Source organism: Neolamprologus brichardi, chromosome 16 (genome assembly GCF_056152115.1).
Source record: "Neolamprologus brichardi isolate AB-2024 chromosome 16, ASM5615211v1, whole genome shotgun sequence".
In the NCBI taxonomy this organism is placed as follows: domain Eukaryota; kingdom Metazoa; phylum Chordata; class Actinopteri; order Cichliformes; family Cichlidae; genus Neolamprologus; species Neolamprologus brichardi.
Window position 1 is genome coordinate 15,000,272 of NC_142119.1, and position 7,120 is coordinate 15,007,391.

Below are 7,120 nucleotides of genomic sequence, written 5' to 3' on the forward strand. Positions count from 1 at the left end.
AAAAGACTAATTCAAAGAGCAGTTTTCAGAAAGTGACTTAATTTAATGAAGGGAAAGAAGCTTTTGAAATCCACAAGGCCCTACTTGAAGACTTAATTGTACCTAAACTGCTGTTCATGAGCTGCTCTAATGTGAAATAATATGTGCTGCTACAATAACCTACCGACCTCTGTAGGTCTGGAAATGTTTACACAGATTTTTCTAGGATTTGATGACTTTCGATGATCACCAAGAGCTGTGCTCACTCACTGCACTAAACTGAATCTCCTAAAATGAGAAACATTTCCCAGCACTGCACTTCAGAAAAACCTTTACTTACCAGACTTGAGACGATCAGATCAGCAGTCTAGAGAAAGGAAACAATTCATCAGATCACTGTTTAATGATTCAGACTGTTGAGCCTCTTCACACAATCCAATTTACTGTGACACAAATTAACTAGTAAAATCCTCAATTACTTTAAGCTTTTTTAAGTTTACTGTAGTCTAAAGAGGAGATAATTGAACTGCAGTGTCTCACATGGCTATAGCATGTGTAATAAAAGCATTATTACTACAGAAATGCAAAGAACAGGCACCAATATTTGTTGGCACAAGTGCAGGACACACCAAATATTTCCTACACAGAAGCCTTGTGGCTCCAACATTTTCTACAACAGGTCAGAGCTAATAAAGTGTGAAAAACCAAAACTTTTAATGTCCTTTCAGGTTAAAAACATTAAATACAAAGTAATTATTTTAATCAGAAGCAACAGAAAACCTCATCATGTTTTGGTTAGTCTGATATGAATATGCAAATCCTAAAATACATGTAAATACTGACATGTTACAATAACAGAGGTGCAGAATGTTTTGTGAAATGAAATGTCTTAAAATATTAAACTTAAAATTCCTTTCATTGTACCAGTTGCTAGGAATATTTATGTATGTTGCAATAGAATTTGAATGGCCTGAATTCAAATTCTATTAACACAATAAAAACAAACAGAGTCTATAAACTTACACCAAGATGTGCTGCTACAATCACTTACTGTAAATATTATATGGTCCAACAAAACCAACACACTGAGGTTAGAGCAGACAGTTTCAGGCCACCTACTTAAAATTGTCCCTTTTTGGCAAAATTTCTATTTAATTTTAAAACACATTATATTCACTAAATAAGTAATAAACTAATTCGACACAATGGCTGTAATGTACCTAACAATGTCCACTCACACCTCTGGTTCTCTTTGTTTTTATTATTGCTTAACTGTTAAAGCTATTACTTATACCGAGTCAGGCAAAATACTTCTACAATGTTCTGACTTTAATGTAATACATCAGCAGAATTTGAGAGACAATATAGATCAATACCTCTGCAGCTCTACTGACTCCCCTAAAACACTTTAATTGTTTTGTCTGCTACTTAAATCCACAAACATAAGGAGAAAATGAACAACTGACATTTAGCTATGTTTGGATTTGATAAGCCATAAGAAATTGATATCATACATAAATGGGCTATTAAACTTCAGGGACATTTTCAGGGACAGTCAGAGGTCCTGTGTGGGGGCTTTGCTGCTACACGTAATAAATCCTGACTTTGTGTTTTTGCCCATCAGTAAATGGAAACATATCACAAAAAGTCATACTACTGTATGTAAGTTGCCAAATGTGCTACGCAATGCCAGGTTCATACTGCTTCAGTTACAATCACTGTTTACTTACCAGCAAAGGCAAAACCAAAGATCTCTTTCACTCTGTGTAACAAAAGACAAAGCACAAAAACACAGAATGAGACAACTCAAATCAGCATCACAGTCAATACTGCATCACTCTGTGTAGTCCAAAAGATTCAGTACACTTCTATGTTTACCACAGCAACAAACAACTCACCTCTTTTTTCTACACCTTATTAAAGATTACTGTCTTCATTAAGGTAAAATGTGGTTTCATCCATTTGTAATAAGCCACACAAGTTTCTCAGTTATGTGATAGCTCTATTAGTTTGGTGCTATTAGATAACACAGTAGATTTAATAAGCAATGATTTGCTGTGGCCTTTTTTATATTTCATTAATTTTTCACAAAGTGAGAAGTTAAAAAGAGCTGCAGGTGTAGGATATATTTTAAAAAAACAAACTGCACAAACAAGTGTTTGTTAAACAGTTCTTAAAATTTAACTAAAAAACTAAAATTGATTAATTAAAAACAACTTCTTCTTGTTAAGAAATGTTATTTTCTTATATTATGTGTTTTATCCTCACTCTCTCTCTCCCTTCTGTTAATTAACCCACAACACAAACACACGCACACAGGCACGTGACTCTTTTTCTCCCGCCTTTCAGTCAGAGGCGGTAAAATGGCTCCTTTGAAGTTGCCGACCCTGCTGCTTCAGCAGCTAATCAGTGATTCTAAAATGGCGGCTCATTACATTACAACCTAAAGAATGAGGCCGTTTTAACTGACTGACTTGTGAAGAGGAGAAGTAACTTGAGCTTCCCTAAGAGACTCAGAAACACTAACACACCGAATGAACCAAATACAACACAATAATTGTATTAAACAATCAAATGAACCATATTAATTTCACACTGGGCCTCTAGGAGCTAGGCTAGGCGTTAGCACTTGGTTGTTAGGGCTAGCTTACCAAACACTCCTTTTAAATACTAAAATTACAACATTTCATTAAAAAAGCAGTCATTGTGTTACTTAAACATGACTTATACTTTGACTGGCTTTATAAGTCACTAACAACAACTGACTAAATCACTCAAACAGCTTATAGACACTTCATTTCAGAGAAGAGAGACAGAGAAGCAGCGCTTACCGGCAGGGATAGAGCAGAGAGTGGGCGGAGGTTCAGGAGTCAGCCAGAGACGTAAAAAAAGAGGCATTCACGGGTAGTGGGAAACTTCGCCATTACACAAAATTGGCATTGAAAACGTGAAAAATATATGTAAATTTAAATATTATTATACTAGATTTTTTTGCAACAAAAACAACTAGCAGAAATTTAATTCTATAAGTTTAATAAATGTTTCAAACAGGATTCTTTGAATTTGAAATAATGGTTAAAAGACATAAATAAACATAAGGTCATTATGTTAAAATGTACTGTATTATGATAGATTTATTTAACTGACTGCAGTAATAAGGACAGTCTTCTTCTGAACACCAACACCAAGGAGCTGGTGTTGGTGATCGCCTAAGCATCCTCACAGGACAGTGGCTGCAGAGGCTCATCTCACTCCACTGCAGGACTCAAGAGGTTCAGGAGGTCCCTTAACCCCACTACCATGAGACTTTTTAACAGCGACTCCTGACATGTTCATTGCACATTTGTTTCTTTTATTCTAATACATATTGGTTGTAATCATATGAATTCTGAATTGCTTTAAAGCTGAAGCTGTCTGCTAAAACTAGCTGAAAAAGCTGAAAAGTTGCAGAAATTGTAAAAACATAGAAGCATAATTCTTGTACTGGGTGAATCAGCGGACTTTGGTGTACTTTGACTGCGATTTTCATTGCTCTTTGTACATCCCTCGCTGAGATATGACGAGAGAAGAAACGGAAGACCTCAGATATGATTGGCTGGCTGGGAAGCCGTGCAGGCTCTGATTTGTAAATTTGAATGTGTCAGTCCTCACAGAGGATTGGCTGCCTGGGGACCTGGCAGTAATATATAGAAATAGTATGATTAAGCATAAATACTACATTTAGTAGAAATACTATGTTTTAGCACAAATATTATAAAAAGCAGAAATACTATAATTTAGGAGAAATACTATATTAAGCACAAATACTATATTAAGCACAAATACTATAAAAAGAAGAAATACTATAATTTAGCAGAAATACTATAATTTAGCAGAAATACTATAAAAAGCAGAAATACTATAATTTAGGAGAAATACTATATTAAGCACAAATACTATAATTTAGCAGAAATACTATAAAAAGCAGAAATAATGTATTAAGCACAAATCCTATATTAAGCACACATACTATAAAAAGAAGAAATACTATAATTTAGCAGAAATACTATAATTTAGCAGAAATACTATAAAAAGCAGAAATACTATAATTTAGGAGAAATACTATATTAAGCACAAATACTATAATTTAGCAGAAATACTATAAAAAGCAGAAATAATGTATTAAGCACAAATCCTATATTAAGCACAAATACTATATTAAGCACAAATCCTATAAAAAGCAGAAATAGTGTATTAAGCACAAATCCTATAAAAAGCAGAAATACTATATTAAGCACAAATACTATAAAAAGCAGAAATACTATATTAAGCTCAAATACTATAAAAAGCAGAAATACTATATTAAGCACAAATCCTATATTAAGCACAAATCCTATAAAAAGCAGAAATACTATAATTTAGAAGAAATACTATAATTTAGCAGAAATACTATAATTTAGCAGAAATACTATATTAAGCACAAATACTATATTAAGCACATATCCTATAAAAAGCAGAAATACTATAATTTAGCAGAAATCCTATAAAAAGCAGAAATACTATATTAAGCACAAATACTATAAAAAGCAGAAATACTATATTAAGCTCAAATACTATAAAAAGCAGAAATACTATATTAAGCACAAATCCTATATTAAGCACAAATCCTATAAAAAGCAGAAATACTATAATTTAGAAGAAATACTATAATTTAGCAGAAATACTATAATTTAGCAGAAATACTATATTAAGCACAAATACTATATTAAGCACATATCCTATAAAAAGCAGAAATACTATAATTTAGCAGAAATACTATAAAAAGCAGAAATACTATAATTTAGAAATACTATAACACACACAGAAAGAGAGAGAAGCAAGTTTTTAGGTCAGTCAAGCAGCCTGGGAGCTGCTGAATTTGAATCCACCAATCAGAGAGGCTGTGTACTTTTTCCCGCCAAAACAGGTGCAGCCGTCTTTACACACGCAGCAGAGAGACAGGATTTTTGCAGTCTATTTCTCATAGTGAGGACTACCCTGCAAAAAATGGCCATAATTTCCTAACCGTAAGGGCTAGAACGGTCATTCTTACACCGTTTTGTTCAGAAGAGATGGGGGAATCTTCAAGTGTTCACAATTTATCATTAAAATATGAATTATTAAAGATATTTGACTTGTAATGAACCATAACTGAGTAGAGGCGAAGCGAAAACTGCCTTGACTTCCCCTCAAACAATGCTTTCTAACTCTAAATCTATTTGGAGTATCGATATCATTCTTTCACCGTAAGAGACAGCAGGCTTTGGTGAAAAACCATGGAAATTTTCAGGTCTTTGTGGAAATCTATCAAAAAGATATGACGAGAGAAATAAGTGGTTCATTTCCAGAGTTTGAAAGCTGAAGAAATCTGAGCGAATGACGAATTTCCTACCCTCAAACAAACGTAATTCATGGCCAAATGGTAATAGGTGAGAAAAAAATTCTTGAATTGTGAGCGTCAGGAGTGTCTGAAGATATATTGGCACAAGCCTCATGTCTTAACGTCGCTTCGTTAAGGAGATATGACGATTCGAATATGCCTCTCATTACAGAAATCAAGCGGTGATTTTGAACAAACTCTCCATTGACTTTCTATGGAGAGTTTTCTGACTTTCTGTTGGTCTGGGGAGATTTGCCAAAATTCTATAAATTCCACAACAATGATAATGACATTTTCTGAAAGCCAGCAAAAATACCTACGTTTTGATGTATAATTTGTGAAAGTTGAGTGAAAATTGAGCAAGTAGCAAGAAGTTGTTCGGACATGAAGAGAAAATTGCCAAAGGTACTGTGGCTCACTTAGAACCAACTGCATAGCAACCATAACAACCCATGTATTTTGTGAAAAATTACAAAGATGAAACTCAAAACTTGAAGAGGGATAAGATGAAAATGGTAACAGATATGAAAAAGCTGAATCATACATGAATAGCGCAATAATTTGTGAACATTTTAAAGTTTGAATGGTTGTTCTAGGTGAAAGTATGAGGAAGTAGTTAAGTTTCAAAAACAAGCAAGTTTTAGCAGAATTGTGGAAGTTTTCCATTCATTTCAATGGGACAAATTAAAGGAAAAAAGCTTAATATTTAAAAAAGTATAATAGCAAAAAATAGCAAAAGTCATAGCGATCATTAGCAGAAATAGCAGAATAGTTTAAAATTTGAATGGTGAAAATCGGCTGAAAATTGTGGAAGTAGTTAAGTGCCAAAAAAAGTACAAAAAGTGGCAACTAGAATAATAATAATAATAATAATAATAAAGAATAAAGAGAAACAGGAACTCAATAGTGTGGATGCCTTAAAGCATCCACACAACTAGAAAAATTTGCATTTCCTGCGAAAATGCAGTGTGGATGCTTTAAAGCTGAAGCTGTCTGCAAAAACTCGCTGAAAAAGCTGAAAAGTTGCAGAAATTGTAAAAGCTTTGCAGAAGCAAAGGAGCTTTGCTAAAAAGTAATAACTTAGCAGAACTGCAATATCTTAGAGGAAACATAATACTTGGCAGAAATACAATAGCAAAGCAGAACTTGGCAGAAATACTGTAACTTACCAGAAACATGATAACTTCTCAAAAATACAAGAATTTAGGAGAAATAGTATAAGATAACAGAAAGAATATATTTAGCCGAAAATACTTAAACATTACAGAAACACTATGATTTAGAAAAATAGTACAACATAGCAGAAATACTGTGTTTTACCAGAGACACTGTGATGAACTATGAATATTGTAATTTTAAATTAATACTATGTTTTAGCAGAAATACTATAAAAAGCAGAAATACTATAAAAAGCAGAAATACTATAATTTAGCAGAAATACTATATTAAGCACAAATACTATATTAAGCACAAAACCTATAAAAAGCAGAAATACTATAAAAAGCAGAAATACTATAAAAAGCAGAAATACTATAATTTAGCACAAATACTATAAAAAGCAGAAATACTATAATTTAGCAGAAATACTATATTAAGCACAAATACTATATTAAGCACAAATCCTATAAAAAGCAGAAATACTATAAAAAACACAAATACTATAATTAAGCAGAAATACTATCATTTGGCAGAAATACTATGTTTCAGCACAAATACTCTGGTTTAGCACAAATATTATAACAT

The 7,120-nt window shown here is 32.8% G+C and overlaps 1 long non-coding RNA gene across 1 annotated transcript; it reads right to left on the reverse strand.

The window, feature by feature from the left end:
- Positions 1–285: 285 nt before the first annotated feature.
- LOC148098211 (uncharacterized) lies at positions 286–2,983 on the reverse strand. Its single transcript, XR_015716619.1, has 3 exons — positions 2,811–2,983; positions 1,710–1,741; positions 286–346 (listed from the first exon to the last, which is right to left on the reverse strand). It is a non-coding gene; the product is annotated as an uncharacterized LOC148098211 (long non-coding RNA).
- Positions 2,984–7,120: the final 4,137 nt, after the last annotated feature.